The 24,033-nt window shown below is 39.9% G+C and overlaps 1 protein-coding gene across 1 annotated transcript in view; it reads right to left on the reverse strand.

Moving 5' to 3' along the window:
• CSMD1 (CUB and Sushi multiple domains 1) overlaps positions 1–24,033 on the reverse strand; it is a 2,090,911-nt gene that overhangs the window by 680,212 nt on the left and 1,386,666 nt on the right. The window lies entirely within an intron of this gene.

Here is a 24,033-nt window from a genome sequence, read left to right on the forward strand (position 1 = left end):
ATGATAGAGAGATTAGATGACAGATACACAGATAAACAGAGAGACAGATGATAGACAAAGAGATGGATGGATAGATAGATGGAAAGATGGAAAGATAGATGGATAGATAATGGATGGATAGATGATAGGCAGATAGATTAGATAGATAAATAGATGATAGATGAATAGATGGATAGATGATGGATGGAGGAATAGATGGATTAGTTAGACAGATAAATAGATGGATAGATACACAGATGCATGGATAGATGAATGGATGGAAAGATAGATTGATAGGTAACAGATGGATGGATAGATAGATGATAGGTAGATAGATATATTAGATAAATAGATGATAGATGAATAGATGGATAGATGATAGATAGATGGAGGAATCGATGGATTAGATAGAAAAATAGATGGATAGATAAATAGATGGATAGATAAATAGATGGATAGATAGATAGATGATAGATAGATGGAGGAATCGATGGATTAGATAGACAAATAGATGGATAGATACATAGATGGATAGATAGATGAATGGATAGGTAGGTAGATATCCATCTGGTTAGGTAGATAGATTGACAGATGACAGATAGGTGGATAGAAAGATAAATAGGTGGATAGATAGATACATAGATGGATAAATAGATAGCTATAGAATGATAGATATATATCTTTCTGTGTTAAAAAATCCACTTCAAACATACACTTCAATATTCATAAATATAAAAGGAATATATATATATTATTAGGTATCGAAGGTAGGCATTTAAACATTTTTGCATCTTCAGCAAAAAGAAAAAATACATTAGGTAAAATGTTTTTCAGTCTCAAGCAGCAGAAAACACAAAAATTTGAGGAAACCTTTTCTTCAGTGTGACGTTCAAGCCGGGATTTGCCATATTTGTCCTCGTAAAATGGAGATGGATGGCACAGTGGGCAGTAGCTGCAGCCACACTTTATCAAAGGTTTAGAAATGTTGCTTGACTGAAAGTATTTGCTTAAGAGGAACAAGGCTGTGAGCAGGAGGAAGGGTGAATGCTGAAGGGTGTATGTACGTGTTTACGTGTGTGTGCACATGTGTGCACATCCGTGTGTGTGTGTGTGAGTATGCACAACTTTGATTTTTTTTCCCCCTGTATTTTACAAAAACTCTGAAGACTTTTGTCCTGGCATAGCACACGTTAAAAGTTACAGACTTCCAAATTCACAGTGGGATCCAGGTGTACATCATGAAATAGGTGTAAAGGAGATGCGATGGTACGTTCTCCCACTTCCTGCTTCTCCACTATAAGAAATAAAATCAAAGCCCACAGTGTGGAATGGCTGAGTTGCCCAAAGAGCAAAGGTGGTGCCCCGCCCCTCCCCGCAGGCACTCCATCCCAAGAAGTCAGAACTCCTGGTCTGTGCTTGGATACAGGCAGGAGTGGCTGGAAGCCCTGGCTGGGGGGTCCTGCCCAGTGAGAAGGAATGGAGCTGAGTCCTGCTTAAAGTGGTCTGGCTACCACCAGAACTTGTCACTGGAGCTGTGGTGATAAGCGTGTTGGTGGCGTGGAGACTGTGGAAGCCCAGTGTCGTGTTTCCCCACCATACCTGGGACCAAGACCCAAGCTGGGTGAGGAGACAGAACAAGACAGAACCCCCCGCGTTGTGTCTGTGTGTCCAGGGGTAATGCAGGACTCCTTAGTTCCCAGCTGTGGCCTCATGGAGATGCTCCTGTGTCTCCTGGTGCTTCACAGAATCTGGAGAAGGTGGGAGGAGCCCGTGATGGAGAAGGTCAAGCCCCTGAGCCTCCCCCAGGTGCACCTGCCTCCAGGGCACAGGCCTAGGGAAGGTTATGACTGGGAGTGAGTGGCACAGGCAGGATGGAGGAGAGATGCCTACTCTCACCAAGGCCAAAATGCCCTCTCCACAGCCCGGGCCCTTAACATCCTTGAGAGAGAGTGAAGGGATGTCCAGATCTGACTTTAAACCTGCTTCACTGGGAAATCAGTAATTTTAACTCTTTTAAGAATGAACAGATAAAGTTTTCTGACTCAGACAAAATGAGGATCTCACAAAAGAAATTACCAATCAAAGTACAAATAAAATTACATTTTATAGATCAGAATTTATAGACTTCTTAATTCAACTTCATATATCCATTTTAACTTACTTTGCAAATAACATTGCTATTCTTATTCTATATGGGTCATTCTCCCATCTTTGCCATCTCTTTCTCCCTATCTCCCTCTCTCTTTCTCTGTTTTTCTCTTTCCCTGCCTTCCTCCATCTTACTTGATTTTCACATTAAAACACTGCTTTTTCCCAATACATAGAATCAGTTATATGGGGAGTTTCCTGAGCAAGGTGCCAAAAAGTTTCCCGGAAACGCTATTAGAAAGACGACAGTGTTTTTCTAACTTTAGAGCAACAGGGTGACATTTGATTCAAGAAAAGGAATGAGAGAGGAAAAACCAGCCAGAACACCTCTAATATTCTTCAGCATCTTGAGAACATTTAGCCGCAAGTCTCAGGCCACACACAAATGTCCCCAGGGCCTCCTACAGTGCCAGACACATCACAGACACTCAATAGAAGTTGAGTGAAGGAGTAAAGCAAAGCCACTTTCCTGTGGCCATATATGTCAATTTGCAGGTAAAATGAACAGAAACAATGCAGCAACCAAAACCACCTCCTCACTCTTCACTCTTCTCCATGGGCCTCTGCTATGCCTGACCTACAGGGGTTTGGCAATCGTTTACGGCCATCCCCAAATGCACCAGACATGAGGCGAGCCCTGGACCATATCAATGAGCTGCTAGTGTAAGAGATACTTCATCGAACAGCTCTTGGTCAATGTATTAAGTGAATGTAAATTGCTATGGGAATATTAGTTAAAAAACTGATTTTGCCTTTAGTAAAAAGATAAGAAGAACTTATGCTGGAAACTGAAATTTGGGTTGGGCCTTGAAAGATCCATAGAATGTATTTTTTTTTCCAAAATGAATATATGTGTTCTAGATTAAAAAACCACCACAGCAAAACCCTATTGGTAACAAAGCTGTGGTTTGTTCAGAGAATTGCATATAACTTGGTTTGTCCAGAACAGAGTTTTTCAAAGGTTATTTCCAATACCATGGAGGCTATCTCTACCTTCTTGCTTTGAAGTTGCACCCTGTCCTTCCCCAGCAGACACAATGACTTAGGTTTATACCCTCTTCCTCCACTTCACCTCCCTTCTCTCACTTCTGAGGCATATAACTTAGTTCCTTTATTGCTCCATCTCAGGTTTAGTTTGAGGATATTAACACAGAGCCCAGCAGTATGGAAGAGTGGGAGGCTTGGGAGAAGGGGCCACTTGGGAAAGTGTCAATCTCCGAGGGAACCACTGTGTTTCATTCACCTTGAAATCTCTCACAGCCTCCAGCACTGTGCATGGAGCTTCTGATAGCCTTGCAGTAAATACCTGTGGAACTAATGAGAGCACAAACCAGGAGACAGAAGCAGGGATTCAGAACATCTCCTAGACGTAGAAGAAGCCTCTGAACTGGAGGGCTTTAGGAGGAAAAACACTACCCAGCCCCTGTGTGCAATCTCTCAGCATCCATGCGGCACGTGCTCCCTTGGGAGCATTCACCTCTATTTTAAAATAAATGCTTTTAGGATTGTCCTATAAGGGAGTTTTTACACTACTCAGACGGGAACTTGGACACTTCACCAGACGGCCTCTGCTGAGGGATGCCCCTTAGGGACACGATCCTAATAAACAAGACCAGGAAGGCTACGAAGACCATTTGCAGGCAAGGCAGCCTCCTGCTAGGGAGACACTGTCCGATCGCGCGACTTGCTCAGCATTCCAGAAAATGCCATCATCCGAGAGATGAAAGTGCGTCTGCTGTGGATACTGAAATGCCTTTTATTACCCTTTTGATTTTCACACATAATGTGTCACTTCTGGGTCATTTTTTCTTTTTATAGCGGCAATTTTTAGACTCATTTCTTCAAGCCTTAAGGCAATTTAGCACCGCTAAAAATGCATCAGAGAGTAGATGGATCTCTCTAGCCTGAGGAAAGAAAGGAAACTAATATTTTATGTGATTTTTAGATACTGCGTGTTAGCAATAGCCCAACAAAGATCCCTTAATGACAATCAAAATATAGGATGCTTCCAGGGTATAAGCAAGAGTAATACTCTTGCAAGGCGCTTGGAGTGATTGGCAATTTCCAGCTGTGACTAGCTCTCAGAAGCACCGCATTGACAATGAGATGTGAATTTTTGTGTGAGGGAATTTAATTTAAATGTTCCAAGTATGTTATAAGTTCATGGAATCCTGCCATTTGCTAAACGAGGACTTCGTCATGTGAAGTAGAAAAATTAAATCCTCATGTTCACCCACCTATCTATACAGAGGCAGAAGCTATTTGCACACTGCGTGAACCTGGAAGAGGGTTTGGATGCAGCCGGGACTGAGGGGAATTACGGCTTGGGAAGGAGCTTCGCCCGCAAGCCCCTCTCCCATTTTCTTCTCTTTTGTGTCTCCCTGAGATCCAAGGTGAAAGCCCCTTTGCCTCCTTCCTGACAATTTATCAGGGCTTTGAGGACAGCAACGTCAGTGCCTGTGTTCCACGTGGACTTAGGAAGCCAGAGGAGACTCTTCAAACTCTAGACCAAAAGGTGTTGTGCGGATCATGCTCTTTGCTCTGCAGCTTGAGTGAGGAAACAGTGAGGAGTGTCAGAGGCAGAGAGATGGGAGCAGAGGGAAGCAGAGCTCCGGCAGCCCACACCACCGTCTAGCTCACGCCTCCATCATGCATGTGCCCGACACAATAGCAGCAGACATAAATTTGTTTTACTTTATAAACATGCCCAGGCAGCAGCTGGAGCTAACCAGGTACAGCGTGCAGGGAAGTGACATATATTACTAACCACTCAGGTCAGGGCAGACATTTGGGGCCTCCACGATAAGTCAGCAATGGAGGTGCCTCATTCCCAAATCACAGATGAGAACAAGAGGCTCAGAGGGCCCTCTGCTCAGCATCATAGGATGCTGGATTCAAATGGGTTTTCTTTTTTTGTAACTTTGAAGCTTATCACTTAAATCCGTGGTTGATCAGTAAACAATCCTAAATACACAGAGACTGTTCAGCAAATATTTCCTCCTGGGCTTATATCTACACTGGGCAAAACTTCGCAATTTTTTTATTTATCCTTCACATCTGGTTGTTTGTAATTGACCAGCAACCACAGTATCCAGGCTTCACGAGCAGCACACAAAGCAAGAGTCAGGAGGGTGGACAAGAAAAGAAAACACTGCTATAATTCAGTGCACACACACACACACACACGCACACTCACACACACATGCATATATGCATACCGGTAATCGCATGAGATCCAGAAGCGCATTTACAGGACACTAAAAGATGTGAATATACTTGCCCCCTACAGAAGTTAGCACAATGCAAGCGCTCAGCAAACAGAACTCAGTTTCCAAGTGCCCCTCTTAGCAGCACACCTTCTGCCTGCCTTGCTTGGTGCAATGGCTCCCTCTGTTTCTGTGACCATGAATCCAGAACCCAGGTGTTGATGCCACCCGGAGCCAGGAGCCCTGCGAGATATTGGCTGATAAAACAGAGCCACCTCACCCAAACGCTGGCTGCACTGAGCCTGCTGAGGCTCTGGCTTCTGCAGCAGACATATGGGATGCCCAAAATGAAAGGAAAGCAATGCCCCAGGGGTCACACTTTGAGAAGGGGACACAGGGGTTGAGAGGGCTCATGGTAAACATCGGGCTCCAGGGGTACACCCAGGCTGTCTAGAGGCACCAGTGAGACAGAGCATCTCCCTGGGCTGATTCTGAAGCTGAGCACAGCTTCCCAGCACGTTTGGCATCTCTGTCGGGTTCCAATTTCCCTCACTCTCGCTTCACTGGAATTAAACTGCCCCTAAAGCCTTTGTCTTAAGCTGATTTCTAGGGAATCCCAAATAAAGTAGGGAACTATGATCAGATGATCAACTTTCAGTGCAAGCCCCAAGACCTAGAGAAGTTATTTTCAGGTCACCAGGCTATTAAATAGTTGTAAATAAAATGCAGCTGATATAAAACATTAGCCACATGTTTTTCTCACCACAATGCAAGGCACTTAGGACAAGAATTGTCACTTCCCTATCATGCTTCTTACAACTCTGAACACAATTCTTCTTTGTCCAGCACATATACACCATGAAATACTATGCAGCCATAAGAAATGATGAGTTCATGTCCTTTGCAGGGACATGGATGATGCTGGAAACCATCATTCTCAGCAAAGTAACATAAGAAGAGAAAACCAAACATTGCATGTTCTCACTCATAAGTGGGAGTTGAACAATGAGAACACATGGACACAGGTAGGGGAACATCTCACACCGGGGCCTGTCGGGGGGTTGGGGACTAGGGGAGGGGTAGCATTGGCAGAAATACCTAATGTAAATGATGAGTTGATGGGTGCAGCAAACCAACATGGCACATGTATACATATGTAACAAACCTGCACGTTGTGCAAATGTATCCCAGAACTTAAAGTATATTAAAAAAATTTTCTTTGTGTATCTCCTCTCTTTATCATTTGCCCTACTTCGGCCCAATAAAATACTTTCTTCTTAAGATAGTTTATTTTTCTCTACCTTATATTAACCTTGGGTTATTCCTAGAAATAAAATCATATATTTCCTAACACATTTAACAAAGTAAGTGGGACCAAGCCAATCTGAGAAAAGGAATCCTGTGGATATCAGAAAAGAGAGTGTCTAGGGAAGTTGATGCTAAAATTATACTGTGCTGTGTAGATGCACGAAATCCAGCTGTAAACATCCCCAGAACAACAGACCTGCCCGGCTTCCTCGCATCTACTTTCCTCTATGTAGTTATGCATTTGATGGTTGGTATGTTTGCTTTAACTTCTTGTCATTTAGATCCAGCCCTTAATGCTCACGTCAGTCTCTAGGAGACAGAGGCAGAGAAAGATTTTCCCTCAGGGTTTTTACACACTCTTCCTCCTTCTGGGACCAGCCGCCCCATGGGCTCAAGTGGTGAGATCCTTTCCTTCCCATCCTCCAAGCCCTGGCTGTGACGTCTCCCCTGAGCCTTCCTCGACGCTCTGTCTACAACAGAGGAAACCTTTTCTGTTGTTCCTTCTTTTATTTGTCCTTATCCCAAGAGCTCAGTACAGTTCCTGAGGGTTTGCTCATTTTGCTAAGGAAATGAAAGAATGATTCAGTAGATGAAGGGTTGCCTTGGATGCTAAAAACCTCCCTAGAAATGGCTCCAGGTAGTGATTTGTGATTTTTCTCCCCCTTCTTTTGAGAACAGCAGATATAAAGCAAAGAAAAGCTGAAATTGGGCCAGGTGCGGTGACTCATGCCTGAAATTCCAGTACTTTGGGAGGCCAAGGCAGGTGGATCACAAGGTCAGGAGTTCGAGACCAGGCTGACCAATATGGTGAAACCCCATCTCTACTGAAAATACAAAAATTAACTGGGTATGGTGGAGTGCGCCTGTAATCCCAGCTACTCAGGAGGCTGAGAGAGGAGAATCGCTTGAATCTGGGAGGTAGAGGTTGCAGTGAGCAGAGCTTGCACTATTGCACTCCAGCCTGGGTGTCAGAGCAAGACTCTGTCTCAAAAAAAAAAAAAAAAAAAAGAAAGAAAAGAAAAGAAAAGCTGACATTGGATTGCAATTGCTTACTGCTCTGTGTGTGTGTGTGTGTGTGTGTGTGTGTGAGAGAGATGGGGGATACTGTACATATTTAAAGGTCCTAAATGAAAAACACAGTGAAATGATTACTGCAGTCAAGCAAATGAATGTATCCACCTCCTCATGTGGCTACGTTTGTGTGTGTGGGTGCTAAGAACACCTGAGATCTACCCTCTTAGCAAATTCCTAGGATGCAACACAGCATTATTAACCCCAACCCAGCATTATTAACCCCAACACAGCATTATTCACCACAATATAGCACTATTAAACACAACACAACATTATTAACCCCAACACAGCATTAGTAACCCCAACACAGCATTAGTAACCCCAACACAGCATTATTAAACCCAACACAACACAGCATTGTTAACCCCAACGCAGCATTGTTAACCATGACACAGCATTATTAACCACAATACAGCATTGTTAATTAACCACTTCATGCTATACATCAGATCCCTAGGTTTATTCATCCTATGTAACCGCAGCTTTATGCCTTTAACAATATCTCCGTTTTCCTTTGTGTATCTGTTGCATGCCCAGATTGGCGCCAACCTCTACCTTGCACTCCTCTCTTCTTTCACCAGGTGGTCCTTCCCGCTTGGCGCGGGCAACTCCCACTTCTTTCCTCCTGTCTTTCATCAAAATCTGCTGGGAGCAACAGATCTGACAAATTCTTTCATATACAAGAAAGTATAATGGAGTGAGATGGTTGACTACCTTCCCCTTCGAGAGGTAGCTACATTTCAGCACAGCAGGACGTCTCAAAGCAAAGTATTGGTCTCTACAATTCGTTCATAGCAAGCTCCTGGAAGCATCATTGTGAGGGCAGGGAAGATGGACCCCCATAAGGGGCACCTCCTCAGCTCATCACTAAGGGTAGAGCTGGTTCTGAACACTTGTTGAACACTTAACAAAAATCTAGCAGGTAAAGAGATTGAGGAATTAATTTAAGACACACACACACACACACACACACAACTGCAGGTGGCATCAGCAAGCTGAAAACTGACAAACCATTGCTTCCCGAATCTTTCCAGGTATCTGCCTGTCTTTCTCCTTTTTTCCTTCTCCTCCCCATCAGTATAAATAGGAAGCTTAGGTAAAATCCCTCATAAAATTTAGAATTTGGTGCCAAAGGGCATTTAATGCTGTTGAAGGGTGGAGTGGGTGGATTTATTACCTTTAGATCCTAGTTAAATTGAAAAACCATCTAACTAGCTACTCTATTTCCCCTAGAATATGAATACAGAAACTTAAGAGGTCTCTAAACCAGCAGTTCTCAGCAAGGGTCAAGTGTATCAGAATCACCCAGGGTTGATTGGAAAAGGGACCCCAACTGTCACAGGCTACCACTCAGAGACTATGAAATGTCATCCTGGGGATAGGGTGCTCTCATTTACTCACCCAGCTTGCCACTATATTCTCTATGACGGCAAGCAAGTATTATTGCTGATGGCAGTGGAAAACCACTGGTGACCTGAGATGATAAGAGACAGAAAACCATTGCTTCGGTCTAAAGTGAAAGTCTGCAGGGGCAGTAATTTCACTGAGGGAGCCATGCACCCACCTCTATCCCCACTCTATCACGGGATTCAGTCATAAATAGCAGTCATTGTTCTTCCATCAATGTTTTGCAACATTCGTATGCATGTTTTGCGATATTGCAAACACAATATTTTATTAATTAAATAAATGATTTCAATACAGTAAAAAAATGGTTTTGCTATCTGATTGAAAATGTGGGTAGAGAGGAAGGTATTGATTGCAATGTCAAGAAATGTAGAGAACTATGCCAAGGGGGTTTCTGCACTGATCTTTATGTGCAGGAATCAGCTATGATTGGACATTTTTCATTCATCCCCCATGATATCGTGGCAGCAAGCTTGATACCAGGTCATACATGCTAGAAACCTCCCTGACTCCTGTATATCGCTGCTAGATGTAGGTTTGCCTCTGGCTTCTGAGATCCACCAGCGCTGCATCATTGTGTCCGTGGGATTCCTGTTCATGGGAGCTGCTCATTGGCCTCACATCTTTATTATTTTTCCCAGAACATTATTTGATGGAGGCCAAGGTTTGGTAGCATTTTTGCTGTGGGGAAAAAAATCAGCTGCCCTTATTCTTCCAGCTTCTGCAGACATATAGGAGCTGTAGAAGACAGCAGATACTGAAAGTGTTTTCCAATAATGAGGTTTCCATATACCTTGTCAGATGATGTTTATGCTATCAAACAGGTTTTCAAAAGCAAGCCCATCTGTGTTTAGTCACCTGTCTCTAATCTTCTATCATGGATGACATACACCAGGCAGGCCAATGGTTACCAACCTCGCTTGCACATCAGAATCACAGGAGGTGCTTATAAAAGTCCGAACACTGAGTTACCTACACTAGTCACCATAATTTACTTTAGAATAAGATTCTGCAAAATTTTCATGGCTCTGTTCAGTGGCGTCAACAAACTTTAAGGCTAAAGGAAGCCTGTGAAATCACTGGTAATATGCAGAAGAGTTACCAACTATAGGAACAATATTAAAGCAGTGAACACTGAATAACAACCAGTGCATTGATTTGGGGACCAATCTCCCTGCTCCCTAATTTTTCCACTTCGTTTAAAAACTCTTCAGAATCTCAAGTGATTCATTTTGTTTCCCCCTGTGTCTTCACCAGAAATGTGTTGAAGGAAAGGAGAGAGTTAGTGTTCACAGATCTGCCCTAGAGAGAGAGTGTTATAGGACATTCTGTCTATAGTGATCACGTTCACAGGAACAGGAAGTACAATGGTGGCTGCCGGGAGACGTGGGTAGGGGAGGATGGGAAGTTATGGCTTTATGGGCATGGAGTTTCAGTTTTGCAGGATAAAAAGAATTCTGGAGACGGATGGTGGTCATGGTTGCACAACCATGTGAATGTGTTAATACCATTGAACTGTACACTTGAAATGGTCAGGATGCTAAATTTTATATTATGTGTATTTTATCACAATTAAACATTCTCTTTAAAAATCCTCATGACTGGTCCATCTTCCTCACCAATTAAACCAGAACCTTCAGGGTAACTGGAGTGTGTTTAATTGCACAGTTTAGAGCCCCCAGGAAAACCAGATCACTTTCTCTCTAGGGCAGATCAATGAACACTAACTCTCTTCTTTCCTTCAACAAATTTCTGGTGGAGGCATAGAGGAAAGCAAAATGAATCACCTGAGATTCTGAAGAGATTTTAAAGGAATTAGAAAAATTAGGGAGCGGGGGAATGGTCCCAAAATCAATGCACTGGTTGGTCATTGAACGTTCACCTCTTTAATGTAGTTCCTAAACTCTTGCATATCACTGATGATGATCTCACAGATTTTCTTTAGCCTCAAAGGTTGGTGACACTCCTGAACAGAGCCATGAAATTTCTGCAGTCTTATTCTAAAGTAGAATATGGCAAACACATTGCTAAGAGTCACAGGGTGTTATAACTGTAATGTATGGAAGAAATAATCACATCTCCTATTTCAACCCATTCTTTTACAGATGAAGAATTAAACACACACACACACACAAACACAGAAAAAGTGTTACAGAAGGTCATTTTGATGAACATTTATATTCAAATAATCCCCGAGATGTCATATCTGATGATCATGACAAACTGGGCTTTTGTTGACAATTCATCAACTATTTTTTGCATTTTGAAGCTAACAAATTAATATAGGCTTAAGTAACAATCGCCTATTTTCTCAGAAGACTATTTAAATATGTATTTTATTTTGATGAAAAAATTACTTCTCTACTACAGATATTGAAAAGACCGTGGAAGAGAGAGGGAGGATATTCCACCAGCCCTATTTGGTGACTTGCTTATCAGAAGCAAGTTTAGTCACACAAATATGATCTGAAACATTCAGAGTATGTCATTTTTCAAAGGGACATAAAGGCTTCAAGGAGTATCAATGGGATATTATTGGTTGTGGTATTTCTTAAGTAGTTCTTAGAAAATGCAGTTGATGCTCTTTGAAAGAGCAGTAATCATTGGCAAATATTTTTCTTACTCTACTTCAGTTTCCTAGTAACCATGAATCCTCCTTCAAAAGCTACCTGCCTGCCTTCAGTTACAGGCATAGGAATATGTTATGTTCCTTAAAATGTTTTTTAAGTTGTAAAAACCCTTTGGACAATGGCAGGGGACTTAGGTGCAGCAGGCTCAAATACAGCATGTCAGGAAGGGCCTGAGAGCCGAAGCCTGCTTTTTTTATATGATAAACCTGGACTGAGTGCTCAATCCCACTTTGTCCTCCTTCACCGTACTGTTTTCTCCACTAGGCAAGAGAGTAAAAATCACTTACAGAAACGAACACTGGTTCAAGAAATAAGATCATGCTTGAGTTTCAAAAAATAAAAGACAGTTCTTTGTCTTCCACTTAGGGACATGGAGTGGAAAGAGATTATGTCACAAAAGGGGGAACTTTTTCCAACAAGAAACCAAACTTGAATGTTTTTAAAATTCCCTCTTGTATTCATTATAGTTTCCAAATTTTCTTAAAAAAACCCCTGATATATGGGCTCGATTCTAACCTTACAAACGTTTCGTCTATTAGTAAACTAAATTTTTTAGTTGATGGGAAGAAGGAATAACAATCATAATCCAATTATGTCCATATTTTCCATTTTTTCTTCTAGTTGTACATAAATGATCTAGCAAACGGCCAGGGCTTAGTGCTTAATATAGTGTATGATGCAAGAAACAGCAGCTTTTTTATTGGGAATAATTATATTCTTACAAGTTTACCTGTAAATCAAAATTTTGCATACAGAATCAATATTTATTGTTGCCTTACAACCTGTAAATGTAAATGCATTCCTGATATAAAAGTAAAATTAAATAACTTAGTGAATAATGGCTGAATGCTTTCTTCGAGGCAAGCTCTATACTGAACACTGGAAACATGATAGTGAATAAAACAAAGTTCTTCTCTCTTCAAAGATTTGAATTATGCTTAGTCAAATCAAATTGGAAGCATAGATGTGCATAGAATTTCTGGCTGGTCAGTGCTGGAAAGTGAAAGGAAAGGCCAGAGGGAGGGAGGCTGTGGGGACCAAAGGTCCATTTCAGATAGTGTGGCCAGGAAGTAGCACGGAACAGGTACCTCAGGGGGTGACGCTCCGAATCGTAAGATCTGGATTTTCTCTGCTCAGTATATAACAGATCTCTTAGCATTGCTGAGAGGACAGAATATGTCAACATATCATGGAAAACACAAGAAGGATCATAGAAATGAAAACGTGCTAAAGAGGAGAGCCAATATCACATAGGATACCAACCGAGATATCAGTGTAGGCATCTGCTCTAACTTCATAAGTATATGAAGTCTATAAAGCATATGAATGATGACAAATCAAATAGTAAGCAAGAAAAAGAATCAAAGGAGCCAAAAAGCAGGTGGAAATACAGGAGGGGAATAGCTAGAGGTCCCTAGATATCTCTCCACTATTCTCTCCAACAGGAGAGAAACATTATAACATCAGTGACCTTGGACACATGGGCATAACCTGAGTGTGCAGTTTCGTTGCTTGTGGTATCCAAGGGCATCAACGTGATAGCATTTCTCTCTTGATGAAGAGAATAGGGGGCTCTAGCTACCTCCATGCTCTGTGTTCACCTGCTTTTGGGCTTGGGCTTGTTTGACACTTTTCATAATAAAACTTATAATGTGCCTGTGGTTTCCCTCATTTCTTCATCATTTAAAAAATGATTCAATAACACAACTTAATAGAAAGCAGTTCTTTTATTTTTTCTTTTGAGGAGTCACTGCTGGAGTGCAGTAGTGCCATCTCGGCTTACTGCAATCTCAGCCTCCCAGGTTCAAGTGATTCTCCTGTCTCAGCCTCCTGAGTAGCTGGGACTACAGGCGCATGCCACCATGCCTGGCTAATTTTTGTATTTTTAGTAGAAACAGGGTTTCCCTGTTTTGACTAGGCTGGTCTCGAACTCCTGACCTTGTGATCCACCCGCCTCGGCCTCCCAGAGTGCTGGGATTACAGGCATGAGCCACCGCGCCCGGCTGAAAGCAATTCTTACTGAAAAGAACACCAGATTTACTCCCTGGTTTCTACACAGTCTAAAAGTACAATTCTTTACATTTTCATGTAACAAGAAACAGGTGCCTCTGCTCTCACTGTAGTTGACCTACAATGGAGAAATAATAAAACCACTGCAGCAATACTATAATAACTATAAATAAAATTATCAATATGCTACAAGAAATTAAGATAACTAAATGTGGAAACTAGAAATGAGCAGTTGTTTGTCAAAACACATGGGCTATGGATTTGTTTCTGCTTCTTATTATGTAATTTTTTTTTCTTAATGTACTTCAGTTTCTCCTGTTACTTTGATGACACGTAATTCATAAAGCATATTTCAAAATAGAATGAAAAATAAACATGGTATCCTTGAGATAAAAATATGCTAAGACAAAGAACAGATGTTATTAGCATGAATAGTAACATGCACATACCAAAGACATAAATTAACTATTTAGTTTTTAAGTCATAAATATCACTCTTTCGACCCCCAAATTCCCTTTAGAGCCTAGGTTATGACTCTATTTTTAATTGTTAATCTATTCTCCCATGAGCAGTGGTTAACTTAATTGGTTTAGCAGAATATTAATGAAGTTATGTCCATATATCCCTAGAGACTGGCTTATTAGCCTCAATTTAATCCATTCAACAGAGGAGGCTTCTGCCTTGTGTGGGGTCTGGTCATATAAAATCAAATCAGTAAGGCCTCTCCCCTTTCCTACAAAACCACATGATTGTAATGAGATGTTAGTAACATAAATACGTGTGTGAAACTCAAAGATGCTGGGAAACATTGAAATCGTGAGATGACATGAAGCTGGGAGTAAAGAGCCCCTTGTTCTGCAGAGAGAAGCCAACCGTGTGGCTGGGGGAGGACAGAGATGGGCCAAGCTGGAGTCACTTGTCTTTTAAGGACAGGATGCAGTGTGAGAAATGCATTGTTAGGCAACTTGGTGGTTGTGCGAACATCATAGAGGGCCCTTCCACACACCCAGATGGTGTAGCCTGATACACACCTGGGCTTCATGATACAGCCTCGTGCTCCCAGGCTATGAACCCATAGGGCATGTTACTATACTGAGTATTGTAGGCAATTGAACACAATGGTAAGTGTTTGTATATCTAAGTATATCTAAACATAGAAAAGGAGCAGAAAAGATACGGTATGAAAGACAGAAGATGTCTCATTCATATGGCGTACTCCCTATGAATGGAGCTGGCAGGGTACAAGTTGCTCTGTGTGAGTCAGTGAGTAAGTGGTGAGTGAATGTGAGGGCCTAGGACATGACTGTACACTCCTGTAGACCTTAGAAACACTGTATCCTTGGGCCACAATAAATTTATTAATGTTTTTCTTTCTTCATTAATAAATTAAACTTAACATACTGTAACATTTTTACTTCGTTACAATTTTTTTTTTTTTTTGAGACAGAGTCTCACTGGGTCCCCAGGCTGGAGTACAGTGGTGTGATCTCTGCTCACTGCAACCTCCACTTCCTGGGTTCAAGCGATTCTCCTGTCTCAGCCTCCCAAGAAGCTGGGACTATAGGCACCTGCCACCACGCCCGGCTCATTTTTTTTCTATTTTTAGTAGAGATGGGGTTTCACCGGGTTAGCCAGGATGGTCTCGATCTCTTGACCTCATGATTTGCCCACCTCAGCCTCTCAAAGTGCTGGGATTACAGGCGTGAGCCGCCGTGCCTGGCTTACCGTGTTACAGTTTTTAACTTGTGAGTCTTTTGTAATAATACTCAGTTTAAGACACAAACACATAGTACAGCTGTACAAAAGTGTTTTTTCTTAATATTTTTATTTCACAAGCTTTTTTCTATTGTTGTTTTTACTTTTTAAACCTTTTTGTTATAAACTAAAACATGAACATAGGCACTAGCCTAAGCCTGCACAACGTCAGGATCATTAATATCACTGTTTTCCACCTCCACAGCTTGTCCCACTGGAAGGTCTTCAGGGGCAAGGACACACATGAATGAAGCTGTCATGTCCAATGATCACAATTCCTTCTTCTGGATACCACCTGAAGGACCTGCCTGGGGCTGTTTACAGTTAACTTTTGTGTTTTTTATAAGCAGACGGAGTACACTCTAAAATAAGAGTAGAAAGTATACCATTGTAAATGCATGAACTAGTAAGACAGTCATTGATTCTCATTATCAAGTATGTGCTAGCCTTTTCTGTGACTGGCAGCACAGTACATCTGTCTTACATCAAGATTTCCACAAACGTGAGTACTGCTCTGTGCTGGAAGGGAGCAGGGCTAGGAGATCAGCAGGCAACGGAAATCTTTCAGCTCCATTAAAATCTTAAGGGAAAACCATCATATATGCAGTCCATTGTTAGGCAGTGTATGACTGGATATTCTATTTACAAAAAGAACAAAAAATTATAGGGAGAACTATTCCCGTATCAGTCAGTTTTGCCTATTAAAGCCTCTCCTCTGTTTCTCCATTAGCTGGCAATACTCCTTTGTGGAAAGACTCTCAACTGAGAAGAATCAGCATGGGTGGTGTTGGTGTGGCAGAAAGGAGACGATACTTGAGGAAGAACATGACTAAGAAGTAAAGGAAGTGGCCGGGCACAGTGGCTCATGCCTGTAATCCCAGCACTTTGGGAGGCCAAGGCAGGTGGATCACTTGAGGTCAGGAGTTCAAGACCAGCCTGGCCAACATGGGAAAACCCTGTCTCTACTAAAAACACAAAATAATTAGCCAGATCTGGTGGTATGTGCCTGTAATCCCAGCTACTCAGGAGGCTGAGGCAGGAGAATTGTTTGAACCCGGAAAGTGGAGGTTGCAGTGAGCCAAGATCATGCCACTGTACTCCAGCCTGGGCAACAGGGCAAGACGCCATCTCAAAAAAAAAAAATAAAAAATAAAAAATAAAAGTAAAGGAAGAAAGACAGGACACTGAAGGTGGGCAGGTGCCACCTGCAGAGAAGGTAGTGTCAGGACAGATATTGCAGCTCATGCAGAATCAGGGCTGTGGCCACATGGAGCTCTTTATGGACAGACGTGAAGGGGGTCACATTGTGGAAGAAAAGATAAAAGGGACATGAAAGCAGTTGAGAAGCTCAAGTTTCAGAGAATTCAGGGAGCTCCCTAAGTTCAGTTTCAGCATCTTTGAAATGTTCTTAAAAGGATACAAGTAAGGATTTGAAATTATATATTAAAAAAACATGGCTGGGCGCTGTGGCTCATGCCTGTAATCCCAGCACTTTGGGAGGCCAAGGTGGGTGGATCACGAGGTCAGGAGTTTGAGACAAGCCTGGCCAACATAGTGAAACCCCGTCTCTACTAAAAGTGCAAAAAAATTAGCCGGGCATGGTAGCACACGCCTGTAATCCCAGCTACTCAGGAGGCTGAGGCAGGAGAGTTGCTTGAACCTGAGAGGTGGAGGTTGCAGTAAGACGACATCGTGCCACTGCACTCCAGCCTGGGCAACAGAGTGAGACTCTGTCTCAAAAAAAAAAAAAAAAATCATAATGTCTAGCAGTGTGCATCATGGCCAATGCTAGTCTACGTTATCCGTGGTGCCAATTACAACATGACACACCCCTTGCAGTGATCAATTACAGCAAGAGTGTCCTTCTGCTCAGCATATGCAATGCATGCTAAGCTGCATGGCTTGGAACGCTGAGCTCAAGGACAAATTTCAACCATACCTTGACTCCTTATTTGCTACTTTGTGAAGTCTGCACACTACACACCCCTTTCCAGTGGCCCTGCATAGTGAGTGTAAAAACTTTTATTATAATTATCTGTGTTACAAACTATCAAGGTCAATAGAAGCTTTGAGATCAGTAGGATCCAGCTCTGACTCTGACTAGATATAGCACTTTGTTAGGTAAGCGTTCTGAATTTCCACGCTTCCACTTATAAAAATGAGGATAATTACATCTGCCTGGACATAGGCTACATATCCTGTTAGCATAGAAAGATAGATGAACAATAGATGCCAGTACCCACCCATAAATTCTCAATACCTATCCGAGCTCCCTCCCTCAGATATTGGTATTTGAATACTTCCATCAATCTTACTGATAAATATTTAGTTGTAATGAATACACTTTGTCTTTTAGACAGTGTTCTATGTTGAAAAATACTACCAACAAACTGTCCCCAAACTGACTTGAATTCAAACAAGCAAGCTTTGTATTTTATGCTTTATTTTCTTTGGGTATTTTATAGATACTGATAAAATTAATATTCAGATTGTCTATGAAAAAGGGATTTCTCAAGAACCCAGAATAATACTATAAATGAAACCAGATGAGGAATATTTTACCAACCTAAAAAAGTGAACTCTTTTTAATAAAAACAGCCCCAAGTTACATATTTACAAGGGCTACACTGCAAATGAGCTCATCTACCCATCTCGGCCATGTTGGTTGTTAGTTTGGATTACATGCTAGCCATTAGTTTTGATTATAAGAATTTAGAAAAAAAACTGAATTACCTTTCATTAAGGAGAGTCTCAAAAGAAAAGACTGTTAAAAAGTATCTTCCCCCTTTTTTTTTTTTTTTTTTTTTGAGACAGAGTCTTGCTCTGTCCCCCAGGCTGAAGTGAAGTGGTGCGATCTCGGCTCCTGGGTTCAAATGATTCTCCTGCCTCAGCCTCCCAAGTAGCTGGGACTATAGGTGCACATCAACATGCCCAGCTAATTTTTGTATTTTTAGTAGAGGCAGGGTTTCACCATGTTGGCCAGGCTGGTCTCGAAATCCTGACCTTGTGATCCACCCACCTCAGCCTACGGCACCCAGCCTTCCCTCCTTTTGAAACATCAACATTTGTAATGAACTGATTATATGAGAGGCTCACCATGTGTCATTTCATCCAAGTGTCATAAGGCATCCTTACTTGGCTATAGTCCAGCAGATTCCGTATGAATACAAATGGGTTTTACTGCCCCATGGAACATAAATAGAAGATATAATCAATAAATCAGTTGTAGGCTGGAAACGGTGTCAGTAATTCCAGCAATTATGAATGTCAAGGAGGGAGGACTGCTTGAGGCCAGGAGTTAGAAACCAGCCTAGGCAACATAGGGAGACCTTGCCTTTACAAAAATCTTTTAACAAATTAGTTGAGTCAGTGGCTCATGCTTGTACTCCCAGCTACACAGGAGATCGAAGTGGGAGGATCATTTGAGCCCTGGAGTTCGAGGTTACAGTGAGCTATGATCGTACTACTATACTCCAGGCCGAGTGACAAGTGACAAATTGTCTCTGTAAAAAATAAAATAAATAGGTCATATACATATGTAAGTAAATATAGGTCATGTACACATATAAATATAGGTCACATACATCAGATTCACATCACTACACAATCCTAAACTACCAGTATAGATGACATTCAATTCAATTCAATTTTTGTTGCAACATAGCAAATATCTTACTATAACGTTTCTTTCTTCATATGTTCTTTCTCTTAACTCCAGTTATAATTTTTATGCTCAGTAGAATCAGGTTGCATACTTAATGCATCTCTTTTTAAGGTGTGCCTCATAGATCCCTGGAAAGGTGGAATTTTAGAAGGTCTGTGAGGTCAAAATTATTTTACAATACTCTAAGGTGTTATGTGCCTTTTTCACTGAGTTGCCATTTCCATTCACAGTGCAAAAACAATGATGTGAAAAACTGATGGTGATTTTGCACCAATCAAGCAATAGCACCAGGCAGTAGGAGAGAAAAGGTCCAGTGTCACTTAAGAAAGGGCTTGAGGGAGCAGGGAAAATGATTGTTTTAATAAATCGTAACACAAGGGCATGGCAAAGCCTGAGGGAGTTCTGGAGGAACAAACATCTATGTAGTTGTTTGAGTTTTGAGTAGAGCTGGCTGCTTGGTTTTCTATTGAACTCCTCTTTGTTTAAAGAATGACAGACCAACTATCACTGCTAAGATTTGAGTATCTGTCAGGTATTTATAAAAATTGAATGAGTCTTTTACGTCAAGGAAAATGACTGACAAAATTTGAGCCCATGACAAAGTTAAAGTTTTCTAATTTTCATTAGAAATAAAATTGTAATTTTCATTTGTAATTTTCTAATGAAAATTAGAAAATTTTCAAAAGCTTGTACCTATCATCACGAGTTTGACAGTTTTTCAATGCTTACAGATCTTCCTAATGAAATACATGGTAATATCAACAAATGTATTTTTTTAAACAATGTATAGGACAATGCATAAATATTTGAAAGAACTCATAACTTGATGAATCATTATTTTCAAGTGACCAATGTATGAGGTACAAAATCATGCATATAGAAAAATTTAATTTAGGACAGAAGCTCAGCCAATAAATTTTGATGTAAGAAAATAAAAAATGTTTATTTTCAAAACCCCATTTCCAAATTGCATCTAAAATTTAAGATGGTATCATTTGCCAATTTTTGTTATAGTATCAAATAATATACTCAGTTATTTGAAAAGAATTTTAAAATACTAATTTATTTTTCAGCTATATGTAAAGCTGGATTTTTAAAAATATTTAATTAAAACAATATTGTGCAACAGATTGAATATAGAAACATATATAACAATCCATATATTATACACTAACAATAATTCAAAGAAAGCTAAAATGGCTATGCAAATGTAAGACAAAATTGGTTTCAGAGTAAAAAGTGTTAGTCAGGATAAAGAAAGTCATTTCATAACATAAAAGGTATTGAACAAACAAAAATACATGGCAATTTTAAACATTTGTGTACCTAATAACAGAGCTTCAAAATACATGAAGCAAAAACTGATAAAGCTGCAATGAGAAATACACAAATTCACAATTTTAGTAGATGATTTAGATAAATCTCTCTCAATCACAGATCTGACAAGTGATAAGAAAACTAGTAAGGATCTCAAAGCCTTGAACAACACTGTCAGCCAACTTGATCTAACTGACATTTATGGAACACTTCACCCAACAACACTAAAATATGTGTTATTTTCATGTGGTCATGGAACATTTACCAAGATAGAGCATATTCTTGCCCATAAAGCAATTATCAGAACATTTTTTAAAGTTCAGATCCTATAAAGCATAATCTCTAACCATGCAGATCCTTGGAAAATTTCCAGGTATGTGGAAACAAAATAGAAAACTTTTAAATAAATCATGGAACAAAAAAGTAATCACAAGGGAAAATAGAATGTAATTCTAGCTGCATGAAAATGAAAACACAGCATATCAAAATTGAAGAGATGCAGCCAAAGCATTCCTTAGAGGAAAATTGATAGCAGTAAACACCCACATTTAGAAAGAATAAAGGTCTTAAATCATTGATCTCAGCTTCAACCTTAAGAGACTAGAAAAACAAGAACAAATGGAGCCCATAGTAAACAGAGGAAATAAATTAATAAGAGGTCAGAGCAGAAATCAATGAAATTGAAGACAAACTAAACAATACAGAAAAGCATACAAAAGTAAACTGTAGTTTTTTTGAGAAGTTCAATAATGTTGACATGTTAATAGGCAGATGGACCAAGTAAGATTTTTAAAAAAATACGAATATCAAGAATTTGAGCTGTGAAATTACTACTCATTTAAAGGATAATAAAGAAAAATAAGAATAATTTTAAGCCAACAAATTTGACAACTTAGATTAAATTTTAAAATTTCTTGAAAGATACACACTATCAAAGCTCACTGAAGTAGGAGTAGATAATCTACATAAGCCTGTAAGAAGAAAAAAAGTTCAATCTGTAATTAAAAACCTACTTGTAAGAAAATTCCAATTCCAGGTAGCTTCCCTGGTGAATTATTCCAAACTATTAGCAATGAAATATTAACAATTATACACAAACTCTTCTATGGTATTCCAGAGGACAGAACATTTTTCAATTAATTTTGAGAACATTTTTACTCTGACAGGAACAACAAAGTCTTTGTAAGACTACGGCCTATCATAACTCATAAACATACCTGTAAAAAACTAAACAACATTTTAACAAGTCAAATTCAACAATCCATAAAAAGAAAAATACATCATTACAAATTAATATTATTTCAGAATATGAGTTTTTTTTTTAACATTGGGAAATTAGTTAAGTCCTCATATTCACAAAATATACAAACAAAAAATGGTCATCTCAATAGATGTAGAAGCTTTTGAAAAAAATTCCAAATTCATGTCAGATTAAAACACACACACACACACACACACACACCTCAAAAAATTACAAATAGAAGGATAGTTCCTCAACCTGATAAAGGGCATCTATGAAAAACCAACAAGCAATGTTATAATTATAATGAAAGCCAGAACACTTTCCACCTAAGCTCAGGAATAAAGGCAGAGATGTCTCACCATTTCTATTCAATCTTGTAAAACAGTTTCTAACCAATGCATTCAAACAAGAAAAAGAAATAAAAAAAATCAGATTGGAAAGCAAAAATTAAAAATCCTTTTATTTGTAGATAACAAAATCATCTAGGGAGAAAGTTCTAGGAAATCTATCAAAAAAGCTACTATAACTAGCTTATCTCTGTTATGTATATATTCGTATACACATACACACACCATAGATGATACAAATAACATTTTACATGTGTATTTAAGAGAAAATTTAATCTTTCAAATCAAATCATTTTCCCAGGTGTTATGGTATTTGATTGCTATTGCTACAAACATAGAGACATATAAACAACATAGTGATTTCCCAAAAAACTAGGAAAGTGACAGATTGAAATTCTCTTCTGAGATAAGGTTCTACAGAAACCTTATCTATATTCTATCCCTGACAGGCCACACGTCTGCACAACCTAGATTCTCCCTACCCCCACCGAGCCAGATCAACACAGCCCTCAGAGTTAATGTTCATCCTGAATTTAAACCTCTTCTTCAGAAATAAGTCTGATCTGAGAATGAAATGGAGTAAAGATTGGCTTACTCACCTAGGATATGTTTAAAACTTTCATGATTGCCCATGTGCTAAGTAGACATTGGCCTGAATATTCACAACTTCCCTGTTAACTTTTAAAGCTTAAGCATTTTCTCCGTCACTTTTTTTAAAACATGAAATTCAATTTGAAGAATTTGGTATTCTCAGATATGAGTTAATTTGTTTTGTTTTTAAAATACAGCTCTGCAAAATTGACCAAAGAAGTTTCTAGGTTTCTGGGATGACAGGATACAAGATGGGCAGTTCCCCTGATACACAAAGTACATTTGATACACAGATGAGTTTCTTTGTGCCACGCACAGTTTTAGTCACTGAGGATGCAAAGATAAGACACTCTCCATTCTGGAGATGCTTAAGACAGGTGAGAAAACAGATGTGTGAGCACATCGTGATGACGCACTTTTGTCAACTCTAACAAAAGGGCACAGAAGGAAAGGGAAGGGAAGCAGGAAGAAGATTTTTCCTCAACAAGAGGGACATGAAAGAGGTGATTGTTGACACAAGGAAGGAATACATAGAATGGAGAGTCCTTGGAAGAATAGTCAATTTTATCTAGTTGCTTTGTTTTCATAAGAGATAAAATTCCTGAATGATTTCAAATGACCGCTATTTTATAATATGATACTGGAAACCAGCATCCTTCTGTTAGCTGCCAGCTGGTGCATCCACGCACCACACTCACTGCATTGCTAATAACTCTTCACAACCAACTCTTCCTCTGGAGAACTTCCTTGAGCCAAAGGAAGGAAGCCATTGATTGACAGGCAGGAAAGTGGGTACAAAAGGTGAGGCCTGCTTGTCAGTACAATTTGTGCCCCAGAACTCCCCATGGAAACAGACTGAATTGAGTCTTCAGTAAAAGCATCTTTCTGCTTAGCTTTTTACTCCAATTCTATTCCACTTCCTGTACTCCCCTCCTCCAGAGAGCACTTTTCCAATAAATCACTTCAATAAGAATTTTCATCTCAAGCTCTGCCTCAAATGGATTTCAGCGAAAACACAAACTTCTTAATATATTAGTCAAGATGTGTAATAGTTAACCTATATTCATTCCCACACTATTTCTTCACATCTATACTTTGTATGCTTTTCATGTAAAACAATATATCATTTTGCCAACTTCATTATAGACACACTACAGTTTTCTTATTTTTCTATTCCTTTTAAAACTACCGTTGTTACTCCAATTTTACTAAAAAACATTCCTTCTTTCCTCTCTAATAGTAGCAGTACTTTTCTTCCATTTGTAGCCCACTTCAGTAGCCTTAGCTCTCTGAACCTTTTTTTGAATTTTTTAAAAAATGGTGACATTGTAAGAAGGAAAAACACATATCTCGT

The sequence above is a fragment of the Pongo pygmaeus genome, chromosome 7, assembly GCF_028885625.2.
Source record: "Pongo pygmaeus isolate AG05252 chromosome 7, NHGRI_mPonPyg2-v2.0_pri, whole genome shotgun sequence".
Classification (NCBI taxonomy): Eukaryota; Metazoa; Chordata; class Mammalia; order Primates; family Hominidae; genus Pongo; species Pongo pygmaeus.